Below are 25,705 nucleotides of genomic sequence, written 5' to 3'. Positions count from 1 at the left end.
ACCAAATTTGGCACACTCGTTTGATCTGGCGAAAAATGGTATAGTCTATTGTCGTCCTGAATTCCCACCATTAGGTGGCGCTATAATCAAGGAAAGTGCGTTTTGGGTCATAACTCCCATATACTTTATGGCACATTCAAAAACCTTATATCCACGCGTTCAGTGAATAGTGCTGAATCTCATGATATAGGCCACGCCCCCATACTTTTTTTTCCGCAAATGCGCAAAATGACGCAAACCTACTTTTTCGAACTCCTCCTAGGCAATGTCACCGATTTGCACGAAACTTTGCACACAGCATCTGTGGACTCTTCTGACAACAAGTTATTAAAAGAATTTTGATATTTCCAAGAATACTGAAGTTATTAAATAGCAGCTTCCTGCAGATTTGGTACAAAACAGGAAGTGTTGCATATCTCCACAATGGTGTGTCCGAATGACATGAAACTCAGTTTACTACTTCCGCATGAGCCCTAGAGGCTCTGTGCAAAATATCAGGTGATGATCACAAGGTGGCACTCTTTAAATTGAAGTATTTTATATCTCCACATCGGTTGCTTGGATTAACACGAAACTTAGAACAATTATTGTCAATGCCCTCCTGAGAATATCTGACAAAGGAGTTACCGATCTGCCACTAGGTGGCGCTGTGGTGGCAGTCTAACTTAATATTTGGCACTGTGCCAACACCATAACACTTATGGAAATTTCACTTATATGAAATTGATAGGGTGGTAAAGACTGGCCCCTGTAACTCACACACCAAAAATGACCAGCAGGTGGCACTATTTTCAATGCAAAAGCGTTTTTGGCACACGACTCCCACATAACATGTTGTACGTTTTGAAACTTTATATCTCAGTGTTCCCTCAATTCAATTGAATTGTGTGATGTAAGGCACGCCCACTTTTGCATTAAATTTCCATTTGCGAAATAGCGAACAATGAAAAACCTACTATTTCGAACTCCTCCTAGGCGATTTGACTGATTTGCACCAAACTTTGCATGAAGCATCTGTGGACCCTCCTGACAAAAAGTTATTAATTAATTAATTTTGTTTGTTCAAAAAATGTCCAAAATATAAAACAACAAATTCCTGCACATTGTTTTCAAAACAGACAGTCTTTCATATCTTGAGCAAATACAGTCAGATTACCACAACACTTTCGCTAATTGTGTTCCATGGCCCGATGAGGGTTTGTGCAAAATTCGGTGCAAATGGTGGCAGCCTAATTAGTGTGAATGGAAGTAAATTGGAAAATCTTCAAATCCTCTTCAAAACTCATCGACTTTCAACCTCTTCTTGTCCCTCATACTTTGAGCTAGAGACACCATGTCAACTTTTAAAGAGTCAGAAGACCTTGAACGCATTAACTGTGCATAATTATCTATTATCTATAATCTACACTAGTAGATAACTATCTTGCCACCAGGTGGTCTTTGGCTGCTCCTGACGCTACGGTCATAAAAACAAGAGACGAAGAAATCTGAGTATCTGATTGAAAATTGATACACAGGTCAAGAATGGCGAGCTCTTGATTCTGATACCTTTAAATGTCAGTGCCTGCTGTTTTTAGATTGGTGGGACAGAGCTGCCAGCTGAAATGGAGGTGATACAGCCCCTCTCTCCCTCAAAACTAATCAATTACACCAGCAAATGACTCCAAAACGCTCTTGTGGAAAACACATGGCTTGCGCATTCCCCACGCTATGAAATGATAATGTATAATTAAGTAACATTACAACACATGAAGCAAATACTCGGAACTACTTTCTTCAGTAAACCACTGGGTGGAGTGACACAGTTCGTACCTGAGACAGTGCCGTAGTTATTGCTTGCATCCTTGCATTTGCAGTATCATCAGCTGGACGCAGCAGAAAGTTTGAGAAGTTTGAGAAGTTTACAGAGTGCTGTTGTAAATCATGGTTTACACATGTATTGTAAAAGGTTGCTGTAACAAGCTGAAGATGTGGAGCAGAGTGATGTATACGGACAGGATGAAACAATTTGTGCTGGACATCGATCCCAACACGCCTGTGGAAACGGTCCGGAAAATGTTTGTTTATGAGGATTAAAGACATAAAAACTTGGATGAGCACCAATTTCCTGATGTTAAATTCAGACAAAACTGAAGATATTGTTCTTGGCCCCAAACAACTCAGAGACTCTTTATCTGATGACATAGTTTCTCTAGATGGCATTGCTCTGGCCTCTAGCATTACCGTATGAAACCTCGGAGTAATATTTGATCAAGGTTTGTCTTAATTCTCATTTAAAACAAACCTCACGGACTGCATTTTTTCATCTGCGTAATATTGCGAAAATTAGGCCTATCCTGACCCAAAAAGATGCAGAAAAATTGGTCCATGCTTTTGTTACCTCTAGGCTGGATTAATGTAACTCTCTATTATCAGTTAGCTCTAGTAAGTCCTTAAAAACTCTCCAGCTAATTCAGAATGCAGCAGCACGTGTACTAACAGGAACTAAGAAACGAGATCATATTTCTCCTGTTTTAGCTTTGCTGCACTGGCTCCCTGTAAAATCCAGAATTGAATTTAAAATCCTACTGTTAACTTATAAAGCTCTAAATGGTCAAGCTCCGTCATATCTTAGAGAGCTCATAGTGCCATATTATCCCACCAGAACACTGCGCTCTGAGAACGCAGGGTTACTTGTGGTCCCTAAAGTCTCCAAAAGTAGATCAGGAGCGAGAGCCTTCAGCTATCAGGCTCCTCTCCCGTGGAATCATCTTCCTATTTCGGTCCGGGAAGCAGACACCGTCTGCACATTTAAGACTAGACTTAAGACTTTCCTCTCTGATAAAGCTTATAGTTAGGGCTGGCTCAGGCTTGCCCTGTACCAGCCCCTAGTTAGGCTGACTTAGGCCTAGTCTGCCGGAGGACCCCCCTATAATACACCGGGCACCTTCTCTCTCTCTCTCTCTCTCTCTCTCTCTCTCTCTCTCCCTCTCTCGTATTCTATTACTGCATCTTGCTAACTCAGCCATTCTGGATGTCACTAACTCAGCTTCTTCTCCGGAGCCTTTGTGCTCCACTGTCTCTCAAATTAACTCATATCGCAGCGGTGCCTGGACAGTGTGACGTGTGTGGTTGTGCTGCTGCCATGGTCCTGCCTGCTGCCATCATTAGTCATTAGTTATACTTCTGCTGTTATTATACACATGACTATTGTCACACATGTATACTTCCAGATATTAATACATACTTTCAATATATTGTACCACAGTAGCCAGAACTATAACTATAATATTATTACTTTCAATAATGTTGTTGTAAGCTACTGTCATTACCTGCATTTCTCTCTCTCTCTCTCATTATGTTATGCGGATTACTGTTAATTTATTATGCTGATCTGTTCTGTACGACATCTATTGCACGTCTGTCCATCCTGGAAGAGGGATCCCTCCTCAGTTGCTCTTCCTGAGGTTTCTACCGTTTTTTTCCCCGTTAAAGGGTTTTTTTGGGGGAGTTTTTCCTTATCCGCTGCGAGGGTCCAAAGGACAGAGGGATGTCATATGCTGTAAAGCCCTGTGAGTCAAATTGTGATTTGTGATATTGGGCTTTATAAATAAAATTGATTGATTGATTGATTGATTGATTGAGGACTACAGTGAAAGGATGGAGCGCAGAAGCTCAGGAATAGTTCAAACACTTTTCGTTAAAGATAGGCTACTGTCTTATCTGTTGGCATCACAAAATGAGCAGACGTGGTAAGTGATCGTTGTGTAACGTTAATTGTGCTCAGCATCTCGGGCCCTATTAGCAGCCGGCCTTTTAAAAAAAATTAATAAATAAACGCCGGCCTCTTTTATAAACGGGTGGTGTTTATGTGACATTTTTGGCATTTATAGAGCGCTAGACCCGGATTACACACATCCACAGACACAGAGAAGCACATCCACACACACACATCAACCCTCACCCAAGCACATGCGCAGTTGCGCACTCTCAGCTGATTGTAAACAGATAAGATGGTGACAAGACGCAACTTCAGTGTTAATTTAAAGCTAGAAGTTTTGAAATATTCCGAACAAATGTTGGGGGAATACGCGGTGAGGCATATGACGCCTGGTTGACAGAGGATGCAACAAAACCACAAAAGGAGGGAACATGAGAGCAGCTGACAAATGCAAGATAACAGCTTACCTGCGACACACAAGCCCATCTCCAGGTCCAGTAATTTCCTCTTTCGTTGGTGTCATGACTGCCCAGTACCTGGACAACCGAGCAGTGGCGGCACACAGGTATGTGGCATGTCAGAGGAGAAACGAGCCATTCACATTTCTGTATTTGTGTCAGTAACGGCCCACACACCTCACCGCACTTTAGGGACTGTTCGTTATTTGTCAGGGGAGGAGGGTGGCTGGTTGATTTTTATGAAGTTTTTTGATTTTATTTTGATCCCCCCTACCCTGTGGGCCCGAACGACGCATAGTGCGTCCAAATTCACACCTTCTCTATTGATTTTCTCCGCGACCGCGCGTCATAGCGAGAAGCCACGCATATCACGCCTAACAGTGGAATTGTAGCTTTCCGCCAAAGCTAAACACTTGTCGGTAGTCCAGTGTTTTCACAGCGAAAAAAAATGATAAAGTTACACTAAAATGATGTATAACAGAGCTTTCATACAGCTTTGCACACACATTACTCTTGGATGGATTACTCGCGAATGCAGGCTGGCAAAGAAATGCCACGCAGGGCGTAAAACTAGCCAGGACCGCCTCTGGCACTGATATTTTTACCGTAACCATCTTTTTATGTATGGAAGCCCATTTTCGCCAGTAATGGAAAAAATCGCCATTCCTAATCAAAAATGTGAGATAAAAAGTCATTATTATGAATGTAGCCTAGTTTTGAAATTAATTTGTGGCATGTTGTCTTGTAAGGTGTGTGGCATCATGGTGGCTGCAGATGGGACAGAGGATGAGATGATTCACTGTTTCAAGGCAGGACAACTAGTACACTGTGGTGTAGTAAATAGTAAATAGTGGTGATTTACAAAAACACCAAAAACTATTTTTACTGTTAAAGTTTGTTACTGTAAATAATACAGTACTTTATTTGTAATACTATATAGAAAATATTCGTTTTTACTGTAAAGAAAAGTTTACATAAATATTTCTGCTGTTTAAATTAAAAAAAAAAAATTCAATATTCAAATTTGGCTGTGATTTTTTTTTTCTTTTATTAAAAGCCTCCTTCAAACAGTAGCCTGCCCCTATTGTAGCCTGGTCCCAAATTATTTTTTTGTTAATAGTGGCCCTGACTACTATTTGAGAAAATATTGTATGTATGTAACATACAGTCACTGGCCACTTTGTGTACACCTGTCTAATGCAATGCAATGCAGTAGAATGACTATACCTTGATTTTTCCCCCAAGCTTATAAATTTTCGGTTATTGTTGACATTGTCTAGAAAGTGTTGATTCTACTTTGTTTATTATTGAGGTCATAGTGAATGGTGGTGGGGTACTGGGGTGGCCTCCTAATTTTGTCTAATTGACGGGGACAAATATTAGGAACACTTTTAAATATATAGCACTCCAGTACACCAACACCACCCACAATGACCTCAATAATAAAGTAGAATAATCACCTTTCTGACAATAGCGGAAAATGTGAAAGCTTTGTAAACATACAATGTGTGGCACAGCTGTTGTATTGGATTGTATTAGATTGCACAGGTGTACCTAATAAAGTGGCCAGTAAGCCCCACATTTACACCACCAATCCATGCCTGCTCTGGGTTTCCCCGCAGCCCCTGGTTGCTCAACAGCCTCAGCCCCTGAGACCATGCTGATTAAAAGTTATTAAAAGCTTTTCTCTATGTCAAGGGGTGTGGCGGCTATGACGCTGCCCTCGCCACCAAATCAGTTGCCTTTTTGATGGCTTCAGCGACCTCATATCCTCACGAAATTGATACACAGGTCAAGAATGGCGAGCTCTTACATCTCATAGGGCCGTCGCCCATGGGGGGGGACAAAATGCCTCTATGGTCCCCCTTGAAATTTTCAAAATACCCTCCCCATAGCGATTTTCTTGGAGTACAAAGATGAAACGTCACACCACGTCAGGATTAACTTACTCTAACCACTTCAGTGATGTGTGCTGCTGGCCCCCCGCGGTGGCGTGGGAGAGCGAGGGCCCGATCACAGCTGCTTGTAGCTTTAATTAGGGCCCAAGCAACGACGAAGTCGTCAGATGACCCTATTGAAATCGTGCTGTTTGTTATTATTATTATTATTTACCCGACTTCGTGCCCCAATTTTGTCCCTTTCCCAAATTTGAAAATGCTTCTAACTTTCCACATTCGTCCGGCCACATCCGACATTCGAAATTTTTGGGCGGTTGCAAGTGTTCGACGCGAAATGCCGAAACAGCGCCCCCTACAAATTTTCAAAAAATCTTCCCCATTGGGGTTAGTTTGTCGTAGGCAAACAAAATTTGGTACACATATGTATCATACAGAGATGCACAAAAAAGTTTCTTGACGTCATGGTAAAATCCCAACAGGAAGTTGGCCATTTTGTTTACGGCGATTTCCACAACTTAAATTTGAACAAACTCCTCCTAGGGATTTCGTCCGATTGGCTTCAAATTGGCTACAGATCATCCTGAGAACATGATGATCAAAAGTTATTAAAAGCTTTTCTCTATGTCAAGGGGCGTGGCAGCTAGGGCGTGACAAATTTTGGCGACTTTACTTGCCATCGAATTTCGAACGGCTCTCCCGCCCACATACTTGATCTCAGCAGCTTCAAACTTGCTGGACATGATGATGGCTCCGCTCCGAATGCCCTGATTTGTTACTATCCCACCTTACTCATAGTGCCCCCCACTGGTAACAGGAGGTGACCAGTTTTTACTTTAACATGTACTAATGCCACAAACTTGACCGCATCAACTTCATTCCACTTATAATGCATGCAGAACAAGTTGGTGAAGCTACCTTATGAACGCTGTGAAGCTACGTCTAATGGTGTCCATGTGGCGGTGTGGCGACTATCGATCCCTCGCCACTAAATATGTTTGGCATTTTGATGGTTTCAATGACCTCATCTCCTCATGAAAATTGATACACAGGTCAAGAATGGCGAGCTGTTACATCTGATAGGGTTTGCGTCCATAGGGGGGACAAAATGCCTTTATACGCCCCCTTGAAATTTTCAAAAACCCCTCCCCATAGGGGTTTTTTTGGAGTTGGAACATGAAAATTGGTACACATGTGTATGTTGTCCAGACGCACATAAAAGTCTCTGTCACCAATGGTCTATTTCAAACAGGAAGTCGGTCATTTTGATTTTGACTTGTCATTTTGGCTTCATTTCCACATGTTGTATTTTAACGAACTAGTCCTAGGGATTTCAACCAGTCGACATCAAATGTTTTACAGATCATCCAGAGACCATGCTGATCAAAAGTTGTGCTCTGCATGTCTGTAGGTCAAGGGGCGTGGCTACTATGGCACTGCCATTTTTGATCCATCGCCATGCATATTCAAGCAGCTCTCTCTCCCACATACTTAATCCAAACTGCTTTAAAATTTCTGTACATGGTAAGAGCCCTTCCCTCAACGCCTCCATATGCTCGTAGGCAATCTTGCTCAAGGCGCTCCTTTCGCTTTGAACAACTCAGCAAAAATGTGTACATGTGAGAGATTCCATGTCAATATATCTGTGACCAGGACAAGCTTCCCTACTTTTTTTTCATATAAATTGTGTATGTACAGTGAAAATTGTTGCCATGGCATCCAGTTACAGACAAAAGGTTTAGATGATTTTTAGAGTTCCCTCCACTCTAGCTCACAGCATTCTGTGCAATACACACCCATTATAAACTGTCAGTTTTTCCACATTTGCTCATGGTACTGAGAGGCACAGATTAAAAACGGTAAAAGATATGAAAAAGATGAAAACATGAGTGAATAGATGAGACCTGTGGCAACATTTGAGAGCTGGAATGGAGTCTGTAGCACAAAGTATGGAGACTCTGTAAAGGCTAGACAAAGCCCAAATATCAGTCCATTTCTCCCCCTGCTGCCATTCATTTGCTATGGGACAGCTTTCGAAGATCATCAGGACGTTTTGTGACATGTCACCTTCAGGAACCCATAAAATTCAAACCGTTCGAGTAATGAAAAAGTTATACAGATTATCTGATCAGCAGGAGTTGGTCTGTCATGTGTGCGAGTTTGAAGCTGATACAATAAACGGTGTAGGAGGAGATGATTTTTTAGTAAGAGCAGTTTTGAGGCAAAATCTTACTTTGAAAGGGCAAATAGCTCACATCCTGTTGGATTTAGGTCAGAGACGAACACGGCAGTTTTGGTTTGACCTTTCTACGACATTCCTATGGGCCACAGTGGCCATTTTAGGTGGTGCTAGAGAGCCCATTTTGGCACTTTACGGTTTAATTTTTTGATTTTCTAAAATTTTTCGCCAGGTCTGACATGCGTGCCAATTTTGGTGAGTTTTTGAGCATGTTCAAATTCGAGCTCAATGAGGTGGCAGGAGAAAGAATAATAAACACAGGAAAAACAATAGGGTCGAGGACACCTCTGTGAGGAGTCCTCTTCCTTCGGCCAAGGTCCCTAATAAACGCTACAAAAACAATAGGGTCCTCGCCCTTCAGCCGAGGTCCCTAATAAACGCAGCAAAAACAAGAGGGACTTTGTCCTTCGGCCGAGGTCCCTAATAATAAACACAGCAAAAACAATAGGGTCCTCGCCCTAATAAATAAAAATATACATTATTAGTCCAAATGGCATATATTTACACATGCAGGTGAAGAGAGACGAGGAGCGCACACCAGGGTTGGAGAGGTGCTGACCATTGACGAAAATATACAAATTTGAAAAAAGATGTCAGGCGCACACTCTAAGAAAATACAAAAATATTTTCTTTTATTCAAGTACCAACGTTTTGACTAGATCGTCTTCATCAGAGTTTAACAAGACACTGAGCTACCACACATTTTATAGGACACACAGGTGAGCTCTATGATGACAGGGAGCGTCTTCAATTACAGGCACATGCCATGGGAGGAGCTGACAGTCAACACAAATTGCCACACAGGTGAGACAGGAAAAAAAGCACAATAGGATCAAGGCTCAATTTCCATTCAAGTATAATCCTAAAGACTAAAAAATACAGAATATAGACAATTCAAAAGTACAGTTCAAAAACACTTACATTCTTTTCAGTTATCAAAAAGTAGTAGACAATAAAAAGTATCATTATTTTAAATACAGTCAAATCAGGAAGAGAAAAATGCATTTAGACACCACTTAAAGTGGAAAAGGACAGAATACCCCTGTTTTTTTGAAAAAATAATTCTTATAGGAGGGGGAGACTGCAAAACAATTGTTAGGACTTTGAAAAAAGACATCTAGATATAAGAAACGTAATTGTTAATGATTTAGTAGAAAAGTGTTAAATTTTGAATACAATTTTAGAAAAAGAATTTTAGGAAAAAAATTGAATTTAGAGAAAATCTACTTACAATAGTAATGGTAAATAACTGAAATAGAAAAAAGTTAAATTCTAGGAATTTTGGAAAAATATTAATGGATTTAGAACAATCTACATATAAAGAAGTTAAGGATAAAGGATTAGAAAATGCATCACAATGCCTATAAGTCATAGGACAATCTAGAATCAAAGAAAAAGTTTAAGGTCAAACTCAACATTAAGGCCACTGGGAGCAAGAGTATTTAAAGTATAGATCCAGAAAGCTTCTCTTTTCAACAAAAGAAGATTGAAATCACTCCCTCTTCTAGGAATACATACTTTTTCAATCCCTATATAATGCAGAGCAGATATAGGATGTCCAGCCTCAATGAAGTGTGCTACAACAGGATAGGTCATGTTTTTACATCTTATGGAGCTACGGTGTTCAGCTATACATGTCTTAAGTGCACGCTTGGTTTTACCCACATAATATTTGCCACAAGGACAAAAAACAATATAAATAACACCTTTAGTGGTGCAGGAAATAACACCTTTAATAGGGATCTTCTGACCTGAATGAGGGTGGTTGAAATCTCTACATTATGAGTACTGTTGCATTGCGCACAGGCAACACATCTATAGTTACCGTCTGCGATAGGAGCAAGAGTGCGTTGTGGCGAAATTTCTAGAGGAGGCAAGTCTGAATGGACTAATGCATCTCTCAGGTTTCTACCTCTTGAGAAGACAACTCTAGGGGGATCATTAAAGACATTTGTTAGAAGAGGATCAGACTTTAAAATGTGCCAGTGTTTATGCAAGATCGGTTTGATCCTTTCAGTACAACGGGAATACTTTGCGATAAATAGAGGAACTTCTTTTTTGTTTTTATTTTTATTTCTAGCACCTTCAAACAGGTCAGCTCTAGAAGTTTTATTTATTTTCTCAACAGTTCAATTGTAGCTCCTTGTAACCACGCTCTTTAAATTTACCTTTCATTATATGCATATTTCTAGAGAAATCAGAAGGATCTTTGCAAATGCGTTTCAACCTACAAAACTGACTTAAAGGTAAACTGTTTTTCAAGGGAAGAGGGTGACAGCTGTCAGCTCTTAATATATTGTACACTGACTTATATACAAAACCCACTGATCGCAATAGTCTCTTATTTCTCTGAATGATCCATGTGTCAAGAAAATTAATCTTCTCCAAATCAAACTGCATAGTAAACCTCAGATGTTCAGAGACAGAATTCAAAAAGTTGCAAAAAGACGGTAGCTGATCACTAGTGCCACTAAAAATGCAAAATATGTCATCTACATATCTTTTGTATACCAGAATGTTAGGCAGAAAAGGATTATTATCACTATTTAGTATTCTCAGTATTTCCAAATAACCGACATAAAGACTAGCAAAGTTGCAGGACATATTGGAGCCCATAGCCACGCCTTTACGTTGCAAGAAGAAATCATCTTGAAACATAAAAAAGTTGTGAGTGAGGACCATCTCAGTAAGAGTGAGAATACAGTGATTTGAAGGGCATAGATTTGGGTCACGTGAGTTTAAAAAATACTCAAGGGCTTGGATGCCTCCTTCGTGAGGAACATTAGTATACAAGGACTCTACATCAAATGTAACTAGTATGGAGTTTTCAGGGAGGGGGTCTAAGGACTCCAATATAGAAATCATATGATCAGTATCTTTAACATAGGAGGGAAGTTTTTCAGCCAAGGGCTTAATAAAATAATCAACAAAGGTAGAAATAGCAGAAGTAAGGGAGTTAATGCCGGACACAATAGGTCTTCCAGGTGGGTGTAAAGGGTTTTTATGTACGTTGGGGAGGGTATAAAAGATGGGAATTTGGGGGTATTGAACCGTTAAATAATCATATTCCTTCTTCGTAATTTCTCCTGAACTTAGAAAACCTGCAAGGACCTCTGAAACAGTAGCTTTAAATTGGGGGGTAGGGTCTCCTAGTAAGGAGATGTAAAAGTTAGTATCTTGTAATTGTCTGGAGCACTCTGTAACATAGTCATCTCTATTACGGACGACCACGGCCCCACCCTTGTCAGCTGAGCGAATTATAATAGAGGGGTCAGATTCAAGGTCAGATAAGGCTTGTCTTTCCGCTCTACTGAGGTTGTTATAAGTTTTATAGTCATTTTTGTTGCACAGTAAATCTTCAACATCCCTCTCTACTAGTCTGCAGAAGGTTTCTACTGAAGAGTTACGATTAGAGGGGGGAACAAAATGGCTTTTCCCTTTAAAGGGCGTGCTTGAACTTAATTGCTCCCGCTCTGAGTCTGAGTTAACAGTGGTCTGTAGGAAGGGTTCAATAGTACTGGTAGAAGAGAAAAATTCTCTCAGTCTTATGCTTCTGAAAAAAACGAAACAAATCAATTTTAACATCAAAGTCTTTGGATTGGTTAGTAGAGACAAAACTAAGGCCTCTACTCAACAAACTCAAATGGTCGGAGGTGAGGACCTTAAGTTTAAGTTAAGTTTAAGTTTATTTCCTTTATTAATCCCCCTGAGGAGAAATTCAATGTTTTCACTCTTGCTTGTCAATTACACACAGGTCCGAAAGACACACACATGCACAAACAGGACCTATACACGCACAAATTGGAGAGATGTCAGAGTGAGGGGGCTGCCCTTGGTGAGGCGCCCCGAACGGTTGGGGGGTTCGGCACCTCGGCCCAAGAGGTGAACTGGCACCTCTCCAGCCACCAGTCCACGCTCCATATTTTGGTCTGGACAGGGACTCGAACAGGCGACCCTCCGGTTCCCAACCCAAGTCCCTATGGACTGAGCTACTGCCGCCCCCCTTACTTGAAAGGTTTATAATGTTTAGGTCTGTTTTCTGGTGAACAGGCAAGTCTCTGGTCTCCGTGGACGCCAGCCTCTTCTTTCTCCCACGCCGGATGGGCCGTCTCTTTTTCCTACGGTTCTGGGAGGGGGTCGGGTGCGGGTGTCGGTGGGGAAAAAAATCAGTGCTGGAAAGGGACGACGCACTGGTGGAACAATGACCTGATGGAGGGACGTGCCTGGGTGCCTTCCTGGATCAGTGGGGTTGTGGAGAGGGTACTTGGTCCGTGGATCTCCAAAAGTAAACTCTGGCATCCTCTTTGTCTTTCTTGTCCTGGTTGAACTTCCTAATCTTCCTTTCCTTCAGTTCAGCTTGTAGTTTGTTAAGGGCCTCTTGATTGGATTGTATGACGTTGTTGAAGATGTTCACATCATTGATTGACCCTTCTAGCTGTACGTTTGTCAATTATAATTTGGTCCAACTCATTGATGTCTTTCTTCAATTGTTCCACTAGCAGAGTCATTAAGTCCAGTGAACACTTGTTCAGTATGGCACACCAGCGATTGCAAAAATCCGTTGGCCTAATGAAGGCTCTTTTGCCACCTCAGGCCTCTGGGAATCACACTTTCATTTTCAGCCTGCGTTTGGACAAAATAAGCAGGTCCTTAGGAATATCGGGGTCATTTGTGGTCTGGTCAAAGAGGGACTCAGCTGTGACAATGCGCTCTTGTTCAGTTTGGCTGTATTCAAAACTGCTCAAGCCAGGTAGTAGTTCTGGATGTGTGGCAGTGTTCTGCTGCATCTTGTAGTCTTTTTCTTTAGGGTGCTGCTACTGTGTTGCAAAACTTACAGGTGAAGAGAGAGGAGGAGCGCACACCAGGGTTGGAGAGGTGCTGACCATTGACGAAAATATACAAATTTGAAAAAAGATGTCAGGCGCACACTCTAAGACTCGATGCAAAAATATTTTCTTTTATTCAAGTACCAACGTTTCGACTAGACCGTCTTCATCAGGGTTTTACAAGACACTGAGCTACCAAACATTTTATAGGACACACGGGTGAGCTCTATGATGAGAGAGAGTCTTCAATTACAGGCACATGCCATGGGAGGAGATGACAATCATCACAAATTGCCACACAGGTGAGACAGGAAAAAAGCACAATAAGATCAAGGCTCAATTTCCATTCAAGTATAATCTTTAAGACTAAAAAATACAGAATATAGACAATTCAAAAGTACCATTCAAAAACACTTACATTCTTTTCAGTTATCAAAAAGTAGTAGACAATAAAAAGTATCATTATTTTAAATACAGTCAAATCAGGAAGAGAGGCTTCATTGAGGCTGGACATCCTATATCTGCTCTGCGTTATATAGGGATTGAAAAAGTATGTATTCCTAGAAGAGGGGGTGATTTCAATCGTCTTTTGTTGAAAAGAGAAGCTTTCTGGATCTATACTTTAAATACTCTTGCTCCCAGTGGCCTTAATGTTGAGTTTGACCTTAAACTTTTTCTTTGACTCTAGATTGTCCTATGACTTATAGGCATTGTGATGCATTTTCTAATCCTTTATCCTTAACTTCTTTATATGTAGATTGTTCTAAATCCTTTAACATTTTTCCAAAATTCCTAGAATTTAACTTTTTTCTATTTCAATTATTTACCATTACTATTGTAAGTAGATTTTCTCTAAATTCAATTTTTTCCTAAAAAATATTTTTCTAAAATTGTATTCAAAATTTAACATTTTTCTACTAAATCATTAACAATTATGTTTCTTATATCTAGATGTCTTTTTTCAAAGTCCTAACAATTGTTTTGCAGTCTCCCCCTCCTATAAGAATTAATTTTTCAAAAAAACAGGAGTATTCTGTCCTTTTCCACTTTAAGTGGTGTCTAAATGTATTTTTCTCTTCCTGATTTGACTGTATTTAAAATAATGATACTTTTTATTGTCTACTACTTTTTGATAACTGGAAAGAATGTAAGTGTTTTTGAATTATACTTTTGAATTGTCTATATTCTGTCTTTTTTAGTCTTTAAGATTATACTTGAATGGAAACTGAGCCGTGATCTTATTGTACTTTTTTCCTGTGACACCTGTGTGGCAATTTGTGTTGATTGTCAGCTCCTCCCATGGCATGTGCCTGTAATTGACTCCCTCTCATCATAGAGCTTACCTGTGTGTCCTATAAAATGTGTGGTAGCTCAGAGGCCGTTTACACGTGGCCGGCTATTTTCATAAACGGACATTTCACTGTCTCCGTTTTCAAAAAGATCTTCGTTTACACTGGCAGTGTAACGAGAAGCTCAAGACTTCCATGTATCATTGTCACCATAGCAACATAGGTCACACTTTTGACACAGGCGCAAGTTCCGGCACAAACTGTGACGTCGGCTGCCTATAACTCTGTTTATCTGTTTATCTCAGTTTACATGCAAACGCGCAACCGGAGATTTCCAAAATCTCCACTCTGGCTGGAGTTTTTAGAAAGACTCGTTTTCAGAGGAGAAATCTCCGTTTGCGTGTAAACGAAGGGCACAAATGACGGAAGATGTCTCCGTTTATCAAAATCACCGTGTACGTGTAAACGGCCTCTCAGTGTCTTGTAAAACCCTGATGAAGACGGTCTAGTCGAAACGTTGGTACTTGAATAAAAGAAAATATTCTTGCATCAAGTCTTAGAGTGTGCGCCTGACATCTTTTTTCAAATATATTTACACATACCCACATCTACACCCATGAACATACTTTCACATACATCCATCACATAAACCAAGTATTGCCTTGATTCATGTAGTTCATTTACTGTAGATCGTTAGTGCAGAGCTACACACATACACACACACACACACACACACACACATTTGTCTTCTCAGCATAACTACACATACATTCTCACACAACACATACATGCCTACATCCCTAGTACCCCCCGCCCCTGCTATCCGCAACGATCTTCACTGTCAACTGACTGTAATTGACCAAAATTAGAGACTGTTTTGCAGGAAATAAAAACAAAGAAAAAGTTATTGTGATTTATTTCTCACTAGAACTAACGCTTCCTTCCGGGCCTGAAGACTTTTGTGCCCCACTCGGTTCAACCTTGCTATGGACAGCTCCATGGAAATATTGTTTGACAAAGATTGATACCACTGATTGATTGACAATGTATTAGAGCAGGGGTAGGCAACCTGTGGCTCCAGAGCCACATGTGGCTCTTTAGCCCCTGTCCAGTGGCTCCTTGAGCCTTTGAGAAAAGAATTCTATGGAAATTCATTCTATGAATCCAAATGTTGCTGAACCTCGATAGCAGTGGCTGGTTAGCTATGGATGCCAAATCCAAAAAAGTAAATTGAATAAAATAGAGAATGTAGTAGTGCGTGGACAGATTTGTTTGCTCTCACTGCCAGCTCTGTAAAATTTAAGTACCAAATAATCATAAATAGTGCCCTACACAGTGTCCACCTTGTGGTAAAACATATTAACAAATGCTTATTTAGACCATAAGTATACGCTAATTTAGACTTAATAGGCTATTTACCTTGATTATAAGGCTCAAACATGTTTTGCGGCTCCACACAGATTTTTTCAAATTATTCTTGGTCAAAAATGGCAAAGGTTGCAGACCCCTGTATTAGAGGGTAGCCATCTTACCGCTACCATCTTCTTAGCAACAATTATTCTTAAAAACAAAAGCCGCCTCTGTACTAAGATCAGACAGAGTGAACAGTCCAACTCCACTTGCAACTTGGTAGACATTTTACGAGACATATTTCCCCAGAAGGCCTTGACCTCTGGGCAATCCCAGAACATATGCATAAAAGTACCTACTTGATTCAAGTTACATAAAGTACAGTTTTGGGATGGACATAATTTCATTAAATGTCTCTTCTTTGGTGTTAGATACACTCGATGAACAAAATTAAAGTTAGTAATTTGATTATCTAAATTCTGCGATGAGAGAGGAATATTTTGAAATACCCTATCCCAATTTATGGAGGAATCTGCACAGTCAATGTCATTATTTCACACTCTTACAATAGCAAGAGGGGAGTGTGAAAATGATACCCTAGCAACAGAGTCATAGATCAGTGATACATTACCTTCTGTGGCTGTCAAAACCTTTTTAAACAGTTCCATGAGTGGATGACTACTAGGTGGAGCATCAATAGGTATTCCAACCTTTTGTAAAGCTGAGCGCAGCTGAAGATAGAGAAAAAAGGAATTAGAAGTGGGCTTCACACGGAGGCGCCAAAAATGTTGGGAACATAAATTCAGGCTTCACATGGCGGCACCAAATATGTTGGGATTTAATTGGCTATCGGAAATAATTAATAATCATTATTAATAATTAATAATCATGTTAAATAATGTGACTTAATTAACATTAAATCACCTCGTGGGGCACCATTCCCTTATAGGGAAAAATGATAGCCAGTTAAAGATATCAGTCTCATAAAATAGGCTAAACTATTAATTTGGAGTTTGATTAATAATTAAATTAATGACAACAACCAGTAGGCGGCAGTAGCTCAGTCCATAGGGACTTGGGTTGGGAACCGGAGGGTCGCCTATTCAAGTCCCTGTCCGGACCAAAATATGGAGCGTGGACTGGTGGCTGGAGAGGTGCCAGTTCACCTCCTGGGCACTGCCGAGGTGCCCTTGAGCAAGGCACCGAACCCCCCAACCGCTCGGGGTGCCTCACCAAGGGCAGCCCCCTCACTCTGACATCTCTCCACTTTGTGCATGTATAGGTCCTGTTTGTGCATGTGTGTGTCTTTCGGACCTGTGTGTAATTGACAGCAAGAGTGAAAAAATTGAATTTCCCCTCAGGGGGATTAATAAAGTATATAAAATTAAAATTAAAAAAAATTATTTGTCATTTGGTCGAATGTGGTTTTAGTGATTAATGTTATTATCTTTCAAATAAAAATTCTAAATATGTGCTGATTAAAGCTTCTCAACTGTGGCACTTTGCTGCTTGTTGTCATATCTGATTGTAAATTGAATATTTTCATATTTTTAAGTTAGGGACTGTGGGTCACTTAAAACAAGTGGACACCATAATCTTGAGCTTTGGGAAATTTTAGCTGGCACCTTTCACTACTTTCAGACAATTTAGAGACAAAACTATTTATTGAGTAATCGTCATCATTAAAAAAGAAAAAACAAAAACAGCAGATTAATCCACAATGAAAACAATCGTTAGTTACAGTCCTATCTGGAATCATACTATGTTTCATGTCACTTTTTATATGTGACAACAAAAGCAGTTAACCCTGACTGGAGAAGCTGAAACAAGACAATGCGCACTGGTTTTGCTTAAAATGATCGATTATTAGTTGTAATAGGTCGCTGATCAATTAACAGTCAAGTTTACGTTAGTTAAATCAAGTGGGTATCTATATTTAACTGATCCTGTTTTTTTCCTGGGCTTTGTTTGTTTATCCAAATGAATGTGAATGGTTAAACTAGTTTGCACAACACAAAAAGCTGTTATACACAAAGTGTAAAATATAAAAGCACAGCTTCGATGTCCAGAATATAGATAACGTTACATAAATTCAATGCACGCATTGAACCTGACCACAACGTCAACTCTTCATTTCGGTCCCTGGCAACATTAATTAGGAGAGGGAGAAAGAAGAGGCTGGCGTCCACGGAGACCAGAGACTCGCCTGTTCACCAGAAAACAGACCTGAACATTATAAACCTTTCAAGTAAGGGGGGCGGCAGTAGCTCAGTCCATAGGGACTTGGGTTGGGAACCGGAGGGTTGCCTGTTTGAGTCCCCGTCCAGACCAAAATATGGAGCGTGGACTGGTGGCTGGAGAGGTGCCAGTTCACCTCCTGGGCACTGCCGAGGTGCCCTTGAGCAAGGCACCGAACCCCCCAACCGCTCAGGGTGCCTCACCAAGGGCAGCCCCCTCACTCTGACATCTCTCCACTTTGTGCATGTATAGGTCCTGTTTGTGCATGTGTGTGTCTTTCGGACCTGTGTGTAATTGACAAGCAAGAGTGAAAAAAAAAAAAAAAAAAAAAAAAAAAAATTAACGGTAATGCCTTAAGGATTTCAGAGTTCTTGACGCAGCAGAGGTTGACTATTCATTCACTCTTGTGCAACATTAAACAGACAGCAGGCATGATTCCAAAGAATTATATTAGGAATGCACCGAATATTCTGTAACTGAATATATTCGGCCCAATATTGCAAAAAAACACACATTCGGTATTCGGTGGAATAAGTGAAAAGCAAGGCCGAATAATAGCGGCGTGTTTTGATAATGCAATCAAACAGCGTGCGGTGATGGACGGAGTAAAATGTCGGCAGTGTGGCGATATTTTATTCCGTCCGTCACTGCACTCGCATTTGCTACTAAAAATAGTTTTGTTCGAGCGACATAAATTATTCAGCACACTGTGCGAGTACAGATTTCAACCAGCAGCAGAAACTAAAGGCGAATCCTGCAGGTTGTGGGTTGAACGGGGGTCACAGACACACAGTGTTGGGCAAGCTACTTGGAAAGTGTAGTGAGCTAAGCTACTAGTTACTCTAATATTAAATGAAGCTTCACTACATCAATGCTATCACCTTCAGAAATGTATCAAGCTAAGCTACAGCAAAATGAAAGTAACTAGTGCAACTACATCCAAGCTTTTTACTAAATTGAACCAACTTCGTGCCAAGTCAGTGTTACCTTAATGATCAATAAAACTGTCAGTCAAACAGATAGGCAGGTAAAAAAAGTTAAGTTCAATTGTTTATTGAACAGTGAGCTGCACTAACTCCCAACATGACTCAAACCACAACAGCAAGAATGAAGACCTGCTTCAAACAGTCACAACATGGTCAAAAACATACATGCGTGTATGTATGTGTATGTACACTGCAAAAACTCATAAATCTTACCAAGAATATTTATTTCTAGTCAAAACAAATCTCATTACAATTGAAATAAGACTCATCACCTAAAAAGTAACTTGTTTTTAGACAATTTTCACTTGTTTCAGGAAAATTTTCACTTGAAATAAGTAGAAAAAAATCTGTCCATGATGGAGCAAGTTTTTTTTTTTCTTATTGCTCCATGGGCAGATTTACAAGTGAAAATGTGCATGAAACAAGTATTTTTTAAGTGTAAAAAGATTTGTTTTGACTAGAAATGAGGCTAGTAAACACATTTTAGTAAACACATTTTATAGTGAGCAGCATACACATGTCCCCTACAAATCCCAACCGTGTTTACAAAGTTTGAATGAACGAGATGGACGCAAAGGAAATGGAGGCTGCGCATTGATCCTTTTGCCTCTGTCTGCAGGAACGAATAAAAATCCCATTCATGATGGGGTCAAATGGATTATGTGCATAATTAACCACAAAACAAGCAAATACTTCATCTTAATGACATATAACACTCATTATGCTTCAGCTGAATCCTCTAAGCAAATGACCATGTTGAACTGAAATTAGTTCAACATGTCACGTTAAATGTCCGAAATTGTATGAAATTGCTCTAATGCGTTAAACCAAACTTTGCGCATAATCACACAGCCTGATATGCCCTGGCAAACACAGCTGGATTGCTGTACAGACGGTTGGTCTTTCTTACCCTAACCCTGGTTATTTTCTGAAAGCACAGAGCAAAGAAATGTCTTTTTTCCTCCCCCGGTCTGTTGTCAGCAGAGATCGGCGGCTGCAGCGGGGATTTCAGCACCACGGACGGCGGGCGTAAAAAGACTTGACAAGCGTCTCCTTTAAATGTGTTTGCTGCTGCTGCAATGAGTTGAATGTTCATTTCAAGCTTTTGTAGTACAACGAGTTTCAGAATTGTGCGAGTGCGGCCGGAGAGCAGGCGGCAGTGTTTGATGCAGGAAACTCGATATGGACTTGAAAATCAATTTCAGAGTGGGGGTCGTTCGGAACGGCGGTGTTTGGGAATGGAGGGCTGCCCCCCATCAGGTTCATGCGGAAGTGACTCTGTGTGGTAGCGGTGACAGTTTTATTTCAGTCCATAACAGAAATCCCCGCCTCGTTTGAGCTTCAGAAATGATTTTGGAAATGTCGCTTGTGTGGACGCTACCGCGCTAAGTGATAAAAGAGCTTAACTACTGAGAAGTTACTTGATTCAGAAAACAGCGATGCTACCACCAAGCTACTGAGAAATGTAGTTAAACTACAATCGTCCGCTACTGTAGTGATGCTACTGCCCAACACTGCAGACACAGACAGGAATGTATTCCTGTCAAATATGGCGGCCATAGGCTTGCCTGCGACGGAGAAGTCCGGCTCCAATAATGTCCTCTTCTTGGCATCATGACTGCCCAAAAGTATCTGGACAGCCGAGCTGTGGCAGCACACAGGTATGTGACGTGTCAGAGGAGAAACGAGCCGTTCACATTTCTCTCTTTGTGGCAGGTAACGGCCCACAAACCTCACCGCACTTTAGGGACTGTTCTGTACTTATGAAGGGACTGTTCTTTACTTGTCAGGGGAGGAGGGTGGCTGGTTGATTTTTATTTTATTTATTTATTTTATTTTGATCCCCGCTATGTAAATCACTTATTGATGCTGTTTTTGAAGTATGAATAAGTCAATAAGTACTTTATTCCATTGAAGTATCATTGATGTATTATAGAGAAGTGATTTATCTTTATATAAATGACAAAAGGCACATCTACCTCATTTTCGTTGTGGTATCGTGATACTACTCAGAACCATGATAGTTTCACTGGTATCGTACTGTGGGTCCCAATTTTGGTACCGTGACAACACCAATCTGGAGGGGGGTTCATCTGCAAAAACTAATGAAAAACTAAATAACGGTACTCAGTATTCGGCCAAGCGTTTAATTTTATTCGGCTTCGGCTTCAGCCACAAATTTTCATTTTGGTGCATCCCTGAATTATATTTATTCACAAACTAGCAAAGCAAACCAAAACTAACTATATACAAGCTTGGTGTGTATATGTGTGTGTGTGTGTGTGTGTGTGTGAGAGAGAGAAAGAAGAGAAAGACAAAGGCGGGTGTGGTGATCAAGGAGCCGTTTGGCCTACAAAACAAAATGGCTGACAACAGAGAACTACCAAAATGGCCGAATCAAGGCTGGCTTCAGGGGGAGGTGTTTGTCTGACCGTGTGGTCAGGACAAAGACAAAGGAAAAGAAGCGGGATCTTTGAGATGCCTGTTTGGGTGTAGCTCTGTTGAAAGCCTATTTGTTAATGAGTCTATATCAATGTGATTTGTGTTGCAAACGGTCTGGATTACCGCAGAGATTGTTTAGTTGTGTGCAAGGATCTGTTTGTGAACAGTATTAGCAAACTAAACACTTAGCTTTGGCGAAGCCAACTAATCAGTGACCTAACTGCAATCTATCACAACAATAACTCAGTAAACAGCATCAAATCACGTACAACAAGTTAACAGTCTTGCTTAGCCTGTAAAGCTGTGATAAGCTATGCCCAGTTGTTATGTTACCGATCCTTGAATGGATAGGAGAAAGAGTCACTTGGTGGTGTGCTGATTTGTTAGCCGGCAGAAGAAGGCTGGGAAGATGGTTCCAGGTGCAGTCTTTGTTGGGTCCTTTGTTCCAAAGGTGAAAATCCGAGGAAGCTGGACGCTCAGGGTTTAGCAGAGTTAGACACTGGGTGCTAACTCACTTAGTTCCTTGTTGCTGGAAAGCTAGTTGCAAACCTTGTGTTTGCTAGAGAGTCTGTGATCAGTTGCCATCCCTTTAGTGGTTTGGGGCTATGGAGCAAGGGTCTGGGCCTCTGCTGTTCCAGGCCCAGCCGGAAAGAGGTGTTAGCTGTTCAACAGCTGGAGAGCAAGAGAGAGATCTGTTGGAAGGGAGCACAGATCTACAGATGCCTGTGACATCAGAGTCACATGTCACTGTAAAGGTCTTGTCCAATCAAGTTTTGGGACTTGAGTCTCACTAAGGTATGAGGTGAGATCTCCTGTGGAGATGGGTGTCACATAGCTCTCTTTGTTTGGAGAACAAAGAGCATGCAGAGGAAAAAGCCTTTAAATGCCCAGTGATGATTTTACCTAATGATAAATCATCTGTGGGCCTGTGAATCCCAACAGAAGGAACATTTAACTTTTTACAAAGATCCTGAAAGGAGCACAGGCCATTTTCATCCATTACATCACCTGAAATTTGAATACCTGCACTATACCACCGGGCTGATGTAAAAGGTCAGCCTCCAGACTGCAAAGCACTATTATGAAATAAAGGAGTACTGGCATGCCATCTTTTCTTAAAGCTATAGAGTTTCAGCACCTTCCATCGTATAAGAATTGCATGACTAATAATTGGTCCAAAACTAGCTCTACATTGCCGATTGGAGATATTAGTGAACATTAACTGATCTAATGGGATAGGCGCAACGATACTTATCTCAATGTCGATAGAGGGGTTAGAGATGCCAGGAGAAAACCAATTAGCCAAATTACGTAAAATAAAAGCCAAATAATAAGATCTAAAATCAGGAAATGACAGGCCACCAAACTCCCTCCCTCTCTGCAGATTCATAAGTTTAACCCGCGATCTTTTACCTTTCCAAATATAATGAATAACGGCTCGGTTCAATCTAACCCAAAATTTTGGAGGTGTAGGTAGGGGGAGCATCGAAGTAATAAAATTCACTCTAGGCAGGATAGGAGAAGGAGATAGGCAATTTGAACCAGATTCAAATCAGATTCAATAATTTTAATAATTGAATTAAAAAAAACCATTGGAATGTTGAAATTCTCAGATTCCTCCTTAGACATTTGGTTAAGAGGTAAAAGAGATGATTTTGTCCAATTGATTTTATAGCTGGACATAAAACTGAACTGATCAAAAATATTTAAAACATTTGGGAGAGATTGGTTAATATCTAACAGAAATAATAATACATCATCTGCAAATAAGGATAAATGATGTTTTGTGGAATTAATACTAATTGGATAAATATTGGTTGCTTGCCTTGTAGCTTGTGCTAGCGGTTCCAATGATAAAATAAATAATGGAGAGAGTGGGTCCCCCTGTCTGGTAGATCCTGAAATCTGAAAGGAGGCAGAGGTTATTTGCCCTGTCATCACACTAGCTGAAGGATTAAAATACATAGTTTTAATCATGCCACTGAAGTCAGAACCCAAACCCATTCGCTCTAAGGCCCAATCCCAATTCCTGTTTTAACCATCAATCTTAATTTTCACTAGCCCTCAAAACCAAGTGTTAAGGGCAATCTTGGGACTTTAAAATGGGACACCCCTCAAAGGCAAATACGTCTTAAGACTGTGGGGGGCAGCAATCAATACGCCAAAACTATGTCCAGTCTGTCAATTCAAAGAAGAAATATACGTCATCAGTAGTCGTTGATAAAAAGACGCAACGTTTTTGTTTTTTGTTTTTTTCCCCCCAACACTTTATTTCAATTCTTGTACAAAACAAGCAGTGACAGACATGACCAGAACAAATATGCCAGGGTTAAGAGAAAAGAAAGAGAAATAAAATAAACAAATAAATAAATAAAAAAGTTCAGCAGCCGCCATCTTGCATTGACTGAAGCGTCTGTACTCGGCTGGGTTCGGCTGGGCTCGGCGGATGATACACAAAGGTTTTGGGAGAGCACTCACCACCAAAGGTGGTCCTGGAAAATCTTAAAAGTGAGGGCCATACAGCCCTTATTCTTGACCCTCAACTCAACACTCTGAGAATCGGGACAGCACTAGCACTTCGCGGGAGCGCGGATTTTTGAGACTGAGGGTTAAGATTGAGGGTTAAAGATAGGAATTGGGATTGGGCCTAAGACTCTCCACAAAAAGGGCCACTCAAGGCGATCAAAGGCCTTTTCTGCATCCACAGACAGGACAGCAGAAGAGCCATTAGTATTTTTTGAATATGCATGCAGTTTGTGCAAACAAATATAATTCCAGATAAAGACGGTCATTTTATTATTGTTCAAGGACATCTGTTAAATGTACCAGTGGTACTTGCTTGTGTTTACGCCCCCAACTTTTCAGTGATTTTTTTCTCTCTTCTTCCAGAGTTGAATAGTCACCAGTTGGTTCTCGGAGGAGATCTGAACTGTGTTCTAGATCCCACTCTAGATCGTTCCAGAGCCACATCTGGAACACTAAATAAATGCTTTTCTACAAGCGTATGGGGTGATTGATGCATGGAGATATAGAAATCTGGTTTCTAGACAGTATTCTCTTTTTCTCTCCAACACACCACTCATATTCCAGGATAGACTATTTTTTGCTGGACAAGAAACTCCCCCCTGCTGAGGTCTAGTGAATATGAGAGCATCGTTATTTCTGACCATAGCCCAGTAACAATGGTGCTTTGCTTTCCAAATAATGAGCCTCCACAACGCACCTGGAGACTTAACCCACGTCTTTTGTCTGATGAAGATTTTGTCAGCTTCCTATCTGCCCAAATTGACTTTATTTCTAGAAACAAATCAGTCACAAGATACAAGCCACTGTGACCTTTGGGAATCGATGAAAGCTTATTTACGCGTACAGATAATATCTTACAATGTAAGTATGAACAGAAGACGGTCAGCACGCCTTAATGGGCTCATCTCTTTGATAAATGATGTTGATAGTAGAAATTCAGAGGCTCCATCAGCTGATCTCAGTAGGGAGAGAATAGGTTTGCTAACAGAATTTGACACCCTCTCGTCTGGTGTAGCTGAGGAGCTTCATCTCAGATCTCGCCAAGAGTTTTACGAGTATGGGGAACGAGCCAGCAAACTACTATGCCATCAGCTAAGACAGTCCGCAGAGGCCGGATTTATTGCGGAGATTAACACTCCAGACGGAATAACCACAGATCAAAAAGGCATAAATAAGCAATTCAGAAAATGTTATGAGGACCTTTACGCCACTGAAAATTGCGATAATACGAAGCTAGCTCAGTTTTCAATAGTCTCGAAATACCGAAAGTAGACCAACAGGATAGGACAGATCTCGATAGCAGTATCTCAGCAGCCGAAATTGATCGGGCAATTAAACGGATGAAGAGTGGTAAAGCTCCAGGGCTGGGCGGCTTCCCGATTGAATTTTTTTTTTTAAATTCTCGAGCAAACTAATCCCTCCGCTAAAGAATGTGTATGCCGAGGCACTTCGGTTCTTCTTAAGAACGGAAAGGACCCCCTGAAATGCGAATCATTTTGGCCTGTGAGTCTACTCTGCTGTGCCTACAAGATCTTAACCAAGGTTCTGGCTAGTAGATTGGAGTCTGTTATGCGTACAGTGATACATCCAGATCAGACTGGTTTTATTACAGCTTAGGTTTTTTTAATGTTCTTTATTCTCCGGAAAAGTCACAGAAGCAGAGGTTTTGCTCTCCCTCGATGCCCATAAAGCATTCAACCGGATAGAGTATGTGTATTTCTTTGCAACTCTGGAGAGGTTCGGTTTTGGACCGGCT

Source organism: Epinephelus lanceolatus, chromosome 1, assembly GCF_041903045.1.
Source record: "Epinephelus lanceolatus isolate andai-2023 chromosome 1, ASM4190304v1, whole genome shotgun sequence".
NCBI classification, from domain to species: Eukaryota; Metazoa; Chordata; class Actinopteri; order Perciformes; family Serranidae; genus Epinephelus; species Epinephelus lanceolatus.
The sequence above is the reverse complement of the archived record's forward strand: the minus strand, read 5'-3'. Positions refer to the sequence as shown.